The following is a 14,640-nucleotide window of genomic DNA, read 5'->3' as shown; positions in this document are numbered from 1 at the left end:
ATTCCTTGATTGTGCAATACTTGTTCAGTTGCACGCCACACATAAGTTTTGTGCACTGATGAATTTTTCAGCAACAGGTCCTCATACCAAACGTTTCTTTGTCCATCAGCTGGTCGATAAGCATCCTTTAGGGAACAGTGAACAGAATATGATTAAATTTAAAATAACAATTGAAAGTGATCTAATTCTGTCTGAAACCAGGGTCTCAAATCTGAATAAAATGTGAGGGCATGAGTTGGCTGTAATAGAGTGGGAAAGTATGAGACTAATCAAGTAATGGCTAACATTTCGAGAATCAATACATAATTTAAGATATCTTTATTAGTCACATGTACATCAAAACACACAGTGAAATGTATCTTTTGCATAGAGTGTTCTGGGGGCAGCCTGCAAATGTTGCCACACTTACATAGCATGCCCACAACTTCCTAACCCGTATGTCTTTGGTAAGTGGGAGGAAACCGGAGTACCCGAAGGAAACCCACGCAGACACGGGAGAACATACAAACTCCTTACAGACAGTGTCCGGAATTGAACCTGGGTCGCTGGTGCTGTAAGGCATTATGCTAACCGCACCACGACCATGCCTGCCATCTAATGGCAGAACATGATTAAGGGGCTTAAGCCACACTCCTGCTCAATCATGCAGTCGGTGACACAGGAGGCAGCATATATCTCTTTAAGACATTAAAATCCTAACAGGTGGTCCAGGTGTGGATATCCTGAGCAGTGAGAATTCAATTAAAAGAAAAGGCTGATTATGTTGCAGAAGAAAGCAGTAAACCTGAGAACTGGGAAACTGTCAGATTTCAGCAAACGAGGACCAAGGCAATAAGAAAAGGGACAGGTGACTATGGGAGAAATCTACCAGAATAGAGTGGGACAGTAGTACAGCTCATGGAACGCCTGCTTCACAGTTTAATCACCTGAGTTCAATACCGACCTCTGGTGCTGTCTGTGTGGGGTTTGCACATTCTCCCTGTGACCACCTGGATTTCCTCCAGATACTCCGGTTTCCTCCCACTTCCCAAAGGCATTCGGGTTGGTAGGTAAGTTGTCCCGAGTGCATAGGTGAGTAGTAGAATCTGAGGAGAGTTGATGGGAATATGGGGAGAATAAAATGGGATTAATGTAGGATTAACATTATTTGCGCTTGATGGTCAGTGTGGACTCAATGGGCTGAAGGGTCTGTTTCCATGCTGTATGACTGCAATGATTCCACAGAGTTAAAACGAGATTGTAAAGTCTTCTATTGATATGTAAGAAAGAAAAGATCACCCAAATGGGAAACAGTGTTAATGATTCAGCTCAAGGCTGTTGGAAAATTTAGAAACAGGCGTGTTTTAAGTTGCAGGTAAAGGTGAAGGATGGAGAGAACTGAGGGAATGTCTGTACTGAGATGGACACTGAGAGAGGTACGCTGGTGCACATTAATGCCAACTGAGAGGGGCTGAAGAAGCTTTGTTACTGGCAGGTTATCTGTTGGGAGGAGGTGTAAATAGAGGGAGAACAGAGGAGAGAAAAGCAATAAAAAAATTCTACAGGGATGTTGAGAGCAGTTACTGAAATAAATGAGAATACCCTTTATTCTGAGGTGAGAATTCCTGACCTGAGGATACTGAACAGGTCAGGCAGCATCTGTGGAGAGAGAAAAGCCAGGCAGACATGATTGTGCAGTAGTTAGTGCTACTGCCTTACAGTTCCAGCAACCCAGGTTCAATCCTGACCTCAGGTGGTGTCTGTATGGAGTTTGCATGTTCACCCTGTGACCCCATGGATCTCCTCCGGGTGCTCCAGTTTCCTTCCACATCCCAAAGACATCCTGGTAGCTTAATTGGCTGTTGTAAGTTACCTCTAGTGTAGGGAAGTGGCAAAGGAATCAAAGGGGCAGTGAAAGAGAGAATAGGTTGCAAGGGTACAGGGGAAGTAAGGAGATGGGGAATGGGACTAAATTGGATTGTTCCCCTAGGAGCTCTCATGGACCCAGTATGGTAAATGGTCTCTTTTGTGTCATTAAAACTTGCCATGGCTTCAACAATATATCGTAGATGCTGAAATTTGAAAAAAAAATAGAAAATGTTGAAAACACTCAGCAAGTCAGGCAGCATCTACTGAGAGAGAAACAAAGCCAACACCCTAGGTTGATGATCCCCCACTATGAAAGGTAAATGACATGAAAGTCCAACCCAGTCACCTTCTGCACAGATGCAACCTCACTGCCAAACACCCTCAGCATTTCCTGCTCCAAGATCAGAAGCAGTCAGTTCTGACACAGACAGGAAAGGCTGGTTATCTGTAGAATCCTGTGTTAAGTCCCAAGTGCTGCAATGTGCCTGTACTGAAGACAGGATATTGTTATACAAGGTTACGTTGGGCTTTATTGGAACAGTGCAAGAAGCCAAGGACAGAGATGTCAGTGATAGATAACTGGAAGCTTAGAGGTCATACTTAGGGAATGAAGAAAGATGTTTTGTGAAGCGATCACCCAATCTGCGTTAGATTTCTCCAATGTAGAGAAAACATCATCAGCACCTAATACAATGTGCTAAGTTCAAAGAAGTGTAGGTGAATTGCTGCTTCACTTGGAGGGACAGAATGTGTCCTTGAGGTAGGAAGGGAAAAGGGAAAAGCAGAGGTGTTGCATATCCTGCATGGGAAAGTAGGGTGAGAAGGGATGGTTGGTGAGATGGAGTGAACCAAGGGGCCATGGAGGGAATGGTCCTTTCGGAATGCTGATAGGGCAGGGGAAGACGTGTCGGAGAGTGGCACCTCATTGAAGTGGTACATCCGTTGAATGTGGAGGCTGCTGGTGTGAAAAATGAGGAACAAGGAAATCCTATCCTTCTTCTGGGTGGGAAGAGCGGAGATGAGGGCAGAAGTGTGGATGAGAGCTCAGTCAGCGATGATGGAGGGGGAGCCACGACCAAGGTAAAAAGAGGACATCTTTGAAGCAGTGGCGTGGAAATTGTTGTCATTGAACAGATGTGGTGGAGCTGGAGAAATAAGTAGAATGGAATGGAGCCCTTTCAGGAAGTAGGGTGGGAAGAGATGTTGTCACGCTAACACAATAACTGTGGGAAGATATGTGGGCTTGCAATAGATATTGATTGTGAACCTGTCCCCTGAGATGGAGGTAGAGAAGTGAAGTAAGGGAAAGTCAAGAACATAATAAGAGTGTTGGGTGGAGTCAACATGGATTTATGAAAGAGAAATCATGTTTGACAAGTCTGTTAGAGTTAGGTTGTAAGCAGCTGAATATCTAAGGGTGAACCACCATCCAATGCAACTGCAGAGGATGAAACACTACTCTTTTACCCTTTTCCTTCCCAAAAGGTCTTTGATAAGGTGTCACATAAGAGATTATTAAACAAAATGTGAGCACATTGTATTGGCTGTACTATATTGGTGTTGGTCAAAGATTGATTAATGGACAGAAAACAGAGAACAAGAATAAATGAGTCATTTTGATTTGGAAAGGTGGGACTAGTGGGGTTCAGCAAGATATATTGGTGATTCGAGTGAGTGGAGCAAGTGTGTGCAATATGCCCAAGTTTGCTGATGATAAGCTGGTGGCCATGAGGAGGATGTGGAGTGACTTCAGGGGAGAAAATAGACTGGTCATGGCAGATGGAATATACCATGGAAAATGTGAGGTCATCCTCTCCGAAGGAAAATTAGAAACATGGTATATTTTTAAACGCCGAGAAATTAATAAGTGTTGTTGTACCTGATATCATGCAGGTCCCATAAGCAGTTGGATAGACAAACACTATGTCGGCCTTCAGTGCAAGAGGATTTGAGTGCAAAGGTAGAGACATCTTGCTCCAAATATATAGAGCCCTGGTGAGACTATATCTGGAATACTATATGCAAGTCTGGTCTCTCTGTCGGAAGGATATACTTGTAATAGAGGAAGTACAATGAAGGTTCATTGGATTGATTCCTGGGATGTTGGGTTTGATAAATGAGAAGCGATTAAAGATATTGGGCCTATACTCACCTGAGTTTCGAAGAATGAGAAGTAAAATATACAAAATTCTTACTGGGCTTGACAAAGCTATGCAGAAATGATGTTTCCTATGGTTTTGTTGTTTAGAGTGGTCATGTTTTAAAATACTGCCACTCTGGACTGAAATGGGAAGAAATTTCTTCAACTAAAGTGTCGTGAATCTTGGAAATTCTCTACCCCAGAGTGCTGCAGAAGCTCAGTTGCCGAGTATATTCCAGAATGATATTGATAGATTTTTCAATATCAAAGGAATTAAGGGTTAATGCAGGAAAGTCACGCTGGAATTAAAGATTTGCAATGATTGGAAAGTTTTCAAATAAATGGCTGTTTCTCTTTGGTACTGTGGAGAGAATAAGGAGACAACAATTGAAGCAAAAAGTAACGTTTCAAGGAAAAGAAATTAATTGAGAGAGTTAGAGCCTGCAGACCAATGAGCAAGTGTGAGACAACGGTGAATTGGTTCAAATCTGTGGTCCAATAGATACTTAGCTTGTATTAGAAATTGTGTCAGAAATGTCCACATGGATTGACTTAGGACCATCCTACTGGAGTGAAATGTGAGGACGAATCTGTTCCTGACATTGATTGTCAAGAATCACAGAACAGCGGTGAGTCAATTCAGGAGGCTGCAAATTCCTCAGTTCCTGGAAGGAATATATCAGAAATTTTACACAATTGAGGAGGTCAAAACAACCTGAGAAGCCAGTCAACAGGCTGAATCTGTACTGACTGTGTATAACTTTAAAACATGTTAAAATGCCTTTTCTTCAAAGAGGGAAGCAGTGTGGTATATTTGGACATATTTGTGTAAAAGCCATGTTATCAGAGGATGTATTGTCCTTCTGACATGTATATCGCTGTAAGTGCAGTGTGAGTTCTTTACATTAAGCTTTTTCAAACAACTGGGTTCTGTAGTTATTGCAGTAACTCGAACAAGAAGAACCCCAGCAGTATCCAAGTTCCAGCTAAGGAGACATTACAACCTGAAATAAAAGGAATAGATTCACAATTTAACTGGCAGTCTCCTCTGAAATCTCTTCATACACTTCCTATTTCTCTTGCTCCTCCCAATAACGTTACCTTCTTACTAGCTTTTAGAAACAAACTTCAGAGACGTCAGGTCTCGTATTCCAACTTATTCCCAGGAGAATGGCTTAAAGACCACCAACAAATGAAACAGCTTCTAGTTTAATAGCATAGAGTGTGCAACCCTAGCACAAGTCATTTCAAACTGGCCATTTCCTTTTTAGGAAACTGCTTACCATCTTGCTTGGTTTTTTACCATGCCTTCCTCATTGATAATGCAGCCAGCTTTAAGGGCTGAATTATTCCCGAGCTTTCTGTCTTCACTGGCACTGTGCCCAACACAGAGTCTCCAACAGTGTGCAGAACCCACAATCCTCATTATAATGAGGCCAGCATGAGCCATCAGTGCTACAGTACTTCCTGGAGTGCAGCACACTAGTGTGAACATGTAGCCCTGAACAGCATCTGCTTACCAGAATGTGCTGTAAGGTCTCTGTGTTAATCAGCACTGCACTCTTCAGCATTATAACCCAGTAGTGTCATATCTAAGGAAACAGTCCTGAAACTCTGCATTCTTCTGATCTCTGTACTTTGTTCTTTGTTCTTCCTTCAGCTTCCAGCTTCCATCTCGCTTGCATGGTGCTGAGTCAGTTTCAGTCTTTCTGCTTTGTGATTAAGTTGACAGAAATTTCTTTCTCTTGGTCTCTTGGACACGTTGACAACAGGTATTGCCAGCTTTGTTCCAAACATTAAATTGACTGTCATTGTTACATGTTCTGGACACACTCGTTTGCGCTCTTCATGGGGGAAGAGGTGGGAAAGGGAGAGGCGTGGTTAAGAGATACTTTCTCTCCTCACCACGGACCTTCTATTATCAGTAAAGAAGAAGGGATCTTATTCAGCGGCGCAAGCTGAAGGGTCTGTTTGATTTCCTCTCGCTGCTGTTATGAAAAGTTCTGGAATTTGCAGTGGAGGCGGGAGGAGAGTTAAGTTGTTCATGCAACACAAGGATGGGATGTGTTCGCCCTTTTTTCTCCCTTACTTCACTACCTCTTGAGCCTCTCCAAGTCTCTGCTGCCCGTGTCCTAAACCATGTTTGGTTCCTTTCATCCTCCTGTGCACACAGATCTGCACGAACCCACAGTCTGCAATTGAATTATAAAACGCAGAAAGAGACTTCTTCCTCATTCCTTTGCTCTCTTTGTCTGCCACCTTCCATCATTGACCTGCCACTGTCTCTCAATTCCACCCCCTCTCCTCTCCCCTACCTGGTTCAACCTGCCTGTCATCCATCACTCCCTCCTCATTCCACCAGTCACTCTGAGCTCCTGCCTCGCCACTCCCCCTCTCCTCTTTATACCGGCCATCTCCCCTCTCCACTCTCAGTCCTGTTGCAGGGTTTCGACCCGAAACCTTGACAGTTCCTTTCCTCCCACAGATGCTGCTCAACCCGCTGAGGTCCTCCAGCAGATTGTTCCTTGCTCCATATTCCAGCATCTGCAGTCTCTTGTGTCTCTATCTAGCCTGCCATACCTGGGCTGGCTCTTAGCAAGAGCTATCCAATGGGTCCGACTCTCTGTTCTAATTCAAACCCACTCCTATGTGAATGTTATCATTGAATCAATTTTTGGTTAGTTCCAATCTTACCTATCTGACTTTCACCAGAGAGTTACCAGTGATGGCTTTCCTTCCTGCTCTTACTACTTTCCCTGGATATCCCTTCATCATCTACATGCTGCTCCCTTACAAGCTTATCCATTACACATGAGACCAGCTTACAGATACATATCCAGTTCCCCTTCTCTCCCACCTCAATCCCTATGCTGCCTCTGAGTCAGCCGAATGGCTGTGACATCCATTATTGGATGAGATTCCTTTTCCTCAAACTAAATTTTAGAAGTATCAAAACCATAGTCCTCAATTCCAACACTGTCTCTATCTTACCAACTAGTCCATCCCTGACTCCATCAGTCTGAATCAGACTCAGGTAGTATTCTGCCTTCACTTGCTTCTTTCCACTCTTTGGATTGCCTGAAATCTTCCCCTCTCCTCTCCTCCTGCAAAGCCACAATGTCCAAAGATAAGTTGATTCCTCTGATAGTGAATCTTCAGTAACAAAGGAACAAGTGGAGGCCATTCAGCCTCTCAAGTCTGGTCCACCCAGAGGTGGCCTGATGATTCACCTGTGACCTAACAACATTAAAAGTTAATCAATATCAGATCTAAGCGACAACTGGGGACTTGGGCAACCTCATAATGAAGCACAGAAATTTAACATACAAGTAGACTAGGTAATCGGGAAAGCTAATGGAATGCTGAATGTTATTTCAAGAGAACTAGAGTATAAAATTGCGGAACTCTTACTACAACATACCAGGCATGACTGAGGCTCATCTAGATTACTAGGAATGGTTTTTTAACCTTCGAGGAAAGATATACTATAATTGAGGCTGTTCAGAAAAGGTTCACAAGGATGATCCTGGATACTGAGGGATTGTTTTTGAGGAAAAGTTAAAAAGGTTGGGCCCATACTCAGTGGAGTTCAGAAGAATGAGAGCTGACCTTGTTATTCTACATCTAAGATTCTTAGGGGACTTGACAGGGTAAATGCTGGGAAGATATTTCCTCCATGAGAGAATCTAGAACCAAGAGGCATAATCTCAGACTAACGGGATGCCAATTGAAGACTGAGTTGCAGAAGAATTACTTTTAATCAAAATGTTGTGAGTTTTTTGGAATTCCATGTTCTAGAGTACTACAGAGACTGAATCCTTGAAAATACAGGGGCTTCCCAATTTATGAATGACCTGACTTACAGAAATCCGACTTAATGCAAATACCAAGGCTGAGGGAGACCCGATAGAAGTTTATAAAATTATGAGAAGCATGGATAGAGTAGACAGCCGGTATCTTTTTCCCAGGGTTGAAATGTCTAATACTAGAGGGCATGCATTTAAGGTGAGAGGAGAAGGGTTCAAAGATTAAGATTAAGATTTCTTTTTTAGTCACATGTACAGTACATCGAAACACACAGTGAAATGAATCTTTTGCGTAGAGTGTTCTGGGGGTAGCCCGCAAGTGTCGCCACGCTTCTGGCGCCAACACAGCATGCCCACATCTTCCTAACCCGTATGTCTTTTGGAATGTGAGAGGAAACCAGAGCAGCCGGAGGAAACCCACGCAGTCACGGGGAGAACGTACAAACTCCTTACAGACAGGGCCGGAATTGAACCCAGGTCGCTCGCGCTGTAATAGCGTTACACTAACTGTTACACTACTGTGCCTGCCAAGTTTTTTCACAGAGAGTGGTGGGTGCCAGGAATGCGCTGCCAGGGGTGGTGGTGGAGGCAGATACGATAGAGGGGTTTAAGATGCTCTTAGATAGGCACATGAATGTTCAGAGAATGGAGGGATATGGACCATATGCAGGAAGGTGGGATTAGCGTAATTAGCATCACTAGCTTAATTAGTTCAGCACAACACTGTGGGACAAAGGGCCTGTTCCTGTGCTGTACTGTTCTATGTTAACCCATACACTTCTGAAACATTTTTCAAACTAATAACAATAATAATGACAAAGTGTTTCATGATGTTCATTAATCACTGGATACAGTATATATTCCATTAGTTTAATTATGGGCAGTGTTTGGTGATTATTCAATGAAATGAAAGAATGATGGCAAGTGTACATAGAGTGATACAAAATGGGTAGCCAAAGAAAACGGATGTTTCTGATTTACGGAGAAATTGGCTTAGGTACATTTCTCAGGAACAGAACCTGGAGACTGTCTGTACTCAAAAATGAGAGCAAAATGAGGTAGATAGGCTTTTACACGGTAAGGGAATCAAAGGTTATGGGGAGAGTGCAGGAAATGGACATGAGAAAATTTGATCGCTATGATCTGATTGTGAAGGGCAGAACAGGCTTAAGGGGACAAATAGCCCAATCCTTGCTCCTATTTCTTGTAGTTTTATGGTAATTGATGTTTGTGAAATGTATGTATTCTACCTACCTCAGCTCCCTGTTGGCAATCAGGGCTGTAGCTATTTACATCCCACACTTGGAATTTCCTCCCCAGATTCTTCATCTCTTTATTCTCCTTTCGGGGATTCCTTGAAATCCATCCCCTTCTATCTTCTTCCTTTTCTTCAATGTTTGTATGTGGTGTTGGCTCTTGTGCAGAAATATAATATTTCATGGTGCTATTTCAAAGAAGACTTACTGTTGTCTCCTGAAGCCAATAGTTATTCTTTAATCAATGTCATGATGAGCAGGTTATCTGATCAAATCGAGTTTATTGTCATGTGTACAAGTATAGTGAGATACAGGTACAATAAAAAACTTGCTTGCTGCAGCATCACATGCACCTCAGTAGAGAAAACAAACAGAATATAAATTAAGCATAAATTATACAAGACATTGAAGAGAGAGAGAAGAAAACACTGTACAAAAACAAGACCTTAGTGCAAAAAAAAACACATTCAGAGACATCCATGGTCGTGTAAGAGGTGGTCCGTAGTGTTCCATTGCTGAGGTGGGGTTAGGGGTTAGAGTTGTACAAGTTGGTTCAAGAACCTGATGGTTGTAGGAAGGTGGGACCTCCTGCCTGATGATAGCAACATGCTTTTGTCATTTAGCTTACACCTTGTTATTTGTAGCAGCTTTCAGTATACAAATTGGCTGCTATGATTCTAGCAGCACAATAATAACCTTTAAAGCACTTAATTGGCACCAAAGTGCTTTAAGATGTCCCAATGCTACAGAAATGCAAGACTTCTGTTTTCTCATTCACCATTTATTTCTGTGTAATGAATTCTGGATGTTTTTCTATATTAAAAGTGTTTTGTAACTGCAGGTTTTTCTGAGAAAACGAAAATGCATGTGCAAATTAAGCAGTTGTGTGCACACTTTGGAGATGAGTACTTCTGCTCTTTAATGTTTCTTCATGACGTTCCTCTGCTCACTGCTTCAACACTAATACCTGAAGGGAGTTTCTTCTGTATTAATCCACCACAAGCAAGTGGCATATGTCTCTCATATGGTTAGCTTGTTAATATCAGGATAACAATTGCAGTGGTCTCTAACTGTATAGACAAAGTCAAAAGAAATAAAAGACCCCAGGATATGCCGAAGTGCATTACAGCTTACTTCTGAAGTGTACTCCCTGTTGTAATACAGGAAAGGCAGCAGCCAATTTGTGCAGAGCAAGCTGCCACAAACAATTCTGTGATAATGGGCAGATAACATTTTTCTAGTGATGCTTATTGAGAGAGAAATACTGGCAAAACACTGCAGATGACTCTGCCTCACTGGGGGTCATGAGATTATTGGAAATTTCAAATGGAGCAAATCTAGATGAACACCTTATGATTTTGAAACAGCGGCAAACCAAAGCAATTCTTCCCCTTTGGTTTTCTCTCATATATTCCAACAGCATCAGAAGATGCCATCCAGCTCATTTTGCCTGTGCAAGCTCGATGAAAGGTGCATCTAATTAGTATCACTCACCTACTTGTTCACCATATGCCTCAAAACCATATGCCTGGGGCCACCCACTTCAATTCCACATCCCACTCCCATACTGACGTGTCAATCCATGGCCTCCTCTACTGCCACGTTGGGGCCAGACGCAGGTTGGAGGAACAATACCTCATATTCCGCCTTGGGAGTCTCCAACCTGATGGCCTCAACATCAATTTCTCTAACTTCCGGTAACCCCACGCCTTTTTCTTCCCTCCCCCACTCCTTTGTCTTCCCTGATTCCTGTGGCTCCCTTGATGACCTGCCCATCTCCTCCCCTCCCCTCCCCCATCCTTTATTCCATGGTCCACTGCCCTCTCCTACCGGATTCTTTCTTCTTCCCTCCCCCACCCACCAACCATCCCCCTCTCACCTGGACTCGCCCATCACCTGAACTCACCTATCACCTGTGTACGTGCACTCCTCCTCCTCCCCCCACCTTCTTATTCAGGCTTCTGCCCTCTTCTTTTCCAGTCCTGATGAAGGGTCTGAGCCCGAAACATCGACTGTTTATTTCCCTCCATAGATGCTGCCTGGCCTGCTGAGTTCCTCCAGCATTTTTTGTGCATTGCCTCAAAACAATTCCTTTTCAATTTTACGTCTAGTTCACTTTTAATCATTACTGTTCAAATTCTTCTTCCACATTTCGGGAAGTGCATTCCAGAAAATTGCAGTTCGCTGCGCAATGTCATTGACTCTCATCTCCTGTCTGACTCCAGTGCCAGTTACCTTAAAACTGTAACACCAGTACAGCTCCCCCCCCCCCACTTTGTCATAGAGTCATAGAGCATGGAAACAGACCCTTTGGCCCAACTGGTCCACGCCAACCAAGATGCCCATCCAAGCTAGTCCCATTTGCCAGCGTTTGGCCCATGACCTTCTTAACTTGTCCTATTCATCTACCCATCCAACTGTCTTTTAAAAGTTGCTTTTGCACCTGCCTCAACCACTTCCCCTGGCAGCTCATTCCACACACATACCACTCTTTGTGTAAAAAGGTTACCCGTCAAGTTCCTATTAAATCTTACCCGTCTCACCTTAAACCCATGCCCTCTCGTTCTTGATTCCCCAACCCTGGGAAAAAGACTGAGTGCATTCACCCTATCTATGCCCCTCATGATTTTATACACCTCTGTAAGATCACCTCTTAGCCTCCTATGCTCCAAGGAAAAAGTCCTAGCCTGTTCAACCTCTCCCTAGAACTCAGTCCCTCGAGTCATGGCAACATCCTTGTAAATCTTTTCTGCACTCTTTCCAGTTTAATAACATCTTTCCTAGAGCAGTACAACCAAAACTAAGCACAATACTCCAAATGTGGCCTCACCAGTGTCTTATCCAGCCACACTGTGACCACCCAACTTTTATACTCAAATGCCCAGACTGATGAAGGCTGGTGTGCCAAAAGGCTTCTTCATCACCCTGTCTACCTGTGACTCCACTTTTAGGGAACCGTATATCTGAACTCCAAGGCCCCTCGGTCCTACAACACTCCCCTGGGCCCTACTGTTCACTGTGAAAGTCCTCCCTTGATTTGACTTTCCAAAATGCAACAGCTCGTACTTGTCTGAAGCTGAACATATGGACCTGGACCTGAATTCAGGCCTAGAAGATTAAACCTGGCCCAATATAGTCCCTGGGTTAGTGGTTTCTGGCCTAGGCCCAGGCTGGCCCCAGCAAATAGACTTAGCTTGGTCTGTGGGTACCCCAGTCCAGGCCAACATCAGGTGGCCCCCAAGGTCTGGGAGGTACAAGGTGGACCTAGCATCAGTTGGGCCCCAGGGACCTACGATCTACATCAGGTAGCTCTGGGGCTTGGGTTAAGTAGTGGGGATATTCAAGTCCTACCTCAGCTTTGTACCCACAGCCTCAACAGCACTCCTGCAGGTCCCCACACATGACTGAGAGGTCACCAGTCTCTAATATTAAAGAACTGGGGCTGTCCTGGGACTTCCCTGCCCTTGGTTTCTGGGTAGATTGACCAATAAGGGAAACACTATTGCTAAACATTATAGTCTCTCCCTGCAGCTTCTTTATGTGAAGGACAGTGACCCCGCTTCTCCTGACTCTTCATGTAACTGAAAGTTCTCTTACCTGGCTACGTTTTGGAACATCTATTCTGCATCCTCTCCTTAACATTGACATTCTTTCTAATGTGTGCTAGCCTAGAATTGGGCACAATATTCAAGCTGGATGATTCAGCATCCAATGCTAAATCCAGTGATTTAGTAGCCTAACCTTTTCTTTTGCATTCTATTCCACCACTGACAAAACTGACAATTACACATGGTTTTATTGACAGCCTTATCAAGTTATCTAGCTGGCTTTATAGATCGTCTTCTTCCACTTTTTGATCCAATTGTGAATAACGAATTCTGTCATATCATTCCTATATGCCATAATAACTTTGAATATTGTGTTCTGCTATCAACCAGTGTTCAATGGTTGCATTCTTTCACATTGATAAGAAGCCTGTTGGTTAAAAGTTCACCACAGAGACCTGAACACATCAGTGCAATACCACAAACTGCGGTACTGTTGAGGATGCTGTCTTTGGATGAGGCCTCCGAAATGGTGGCAAATGCTGCATGAAATTAACTTCATTTCCCCATGTAAGTGTCAGGGCAGCATTAACTTCTGCAGCCCAGTGACGTGGCAGTTAATGCTGATGCCTCACAGCTCCAGTGACCTTGGCTGCTGTCTGCACAGAGTTTGCACTTTTGTGACCACATGGGTCTCCCTCCACATCCCAAACGCATGCTGGCCAGTGTGCTGCAGGCATAAATCACTCCTCAGTGTAGAGAAGTGGCAAAATGGTCAAAGGGGAGTTGAGTTGATGGGCATGTGAGAGACAGTGCGTTGCTGGTGTACAGGGATATAAAGGGTGATCAATGGGACTGATGGGGTTGTTATGTTGGCCTCAGTCTCTGATGTAATTAGATAAGGTAAGATTCCTTTATTAGTCATGTACATCGAAACACACAATGAAATACATCTTTCACGCAGCGTGTTCTGGGGGCAACCCACAAGTGTCGCCAACACAGCATGCCCACAACTTCCTAACCCGTCCGTCTTTGCAATGTGGGAGGAAACCGGAGCACCCGGAGGAAACCCATGTAGACACGGGGAGAACGTACAAACAGCTTAAAGACATCAGCCGGAATTGAACCTGGGTCGCTGGCACTAGCGTTACTCACTTGACAATGCAAAAGTCCTGAGCTTCCTGAGATGCTCTTGACATCAATTTGCTTATGGAATTCCAACGGTAGTTGGCTATTGGAGTCCAGCAAGGAGTACAGTTTCCCAGTGCTTCCCCTGGAATATCAGGCTGCTGAACCTGAACCTGTGCCTGATGAAGGATCAGCCACTCCATTCGTTATAATGGAAAGGAATGGCTATGAGGAAGTGTGGAAAATTATAGGAAGTTTACATTTATTAAATACTTACCTTCACCTAATTTGTTGTTTTGAAGTCTTCTATTGTATTTTAATCAACTACTTCAATAACTATTGATGACAATTAATCACATTTTTAATATTTATTTAACTTAGTAGTTTTTCTATTTTTGTGAACATCAGAGATATTTAAAAACTTTAGCCCATTTGACAGCTGGTTCAGCCTCCACACATGGCTCATCACATGTCAAAGCATTTCCTTGGAACCCTGTAACGTGTGAGACTTTCCTGAACAGGTTGAAGCCAGTTTCAGGTGAGCAGGTAAGGGCCAGCAGGCATGGGCAGTTCACCTCACCCAGGAAATTCAGGCCATAAAACCAAGCTGCCCTCAGGTCGATGTAAAACATCCTGTGGCATTGTTTAGTACAGGAGTAAAAGGGTTCTGCTCAGTTCTCTGCCCAGTACTTATCCCCCACTAGCATCCCCAGTAAAGAGTATCTGCTCATTATCTCACAACTGTTTTTTAGACCTTGAATAAGTTGGCTACCAGGCTTAAAATGTTAAAATGATAACCACTTCATTGGATGTGGGATGACTGTGATGTGAATGGGACAATAAAAATTCAAGGCCATCTCCTTCTAGTTAACTTATCAATAGCTGCAAAGGTACATTTATGCTCTCACTAAGAGATT

The sequence above is a fragment of the Pristis pectinata genome, chromosome 29 (genome assembly GCF_009764475.1).
Source record: "Pristis pectinata isolate sPriPec2 chromosome 29, sPriPec2.1.pri, whole genome shotgun sequence".
Lineage (NCBI taxonomy): Eukaryota > Metazoa > Chordata > Chondrichthyes > Rhinopristiformes > Pristidae > Pristis > Pristis pectinata.
This window is presented reverse-complemented; position numbering follows the sequence as displayed.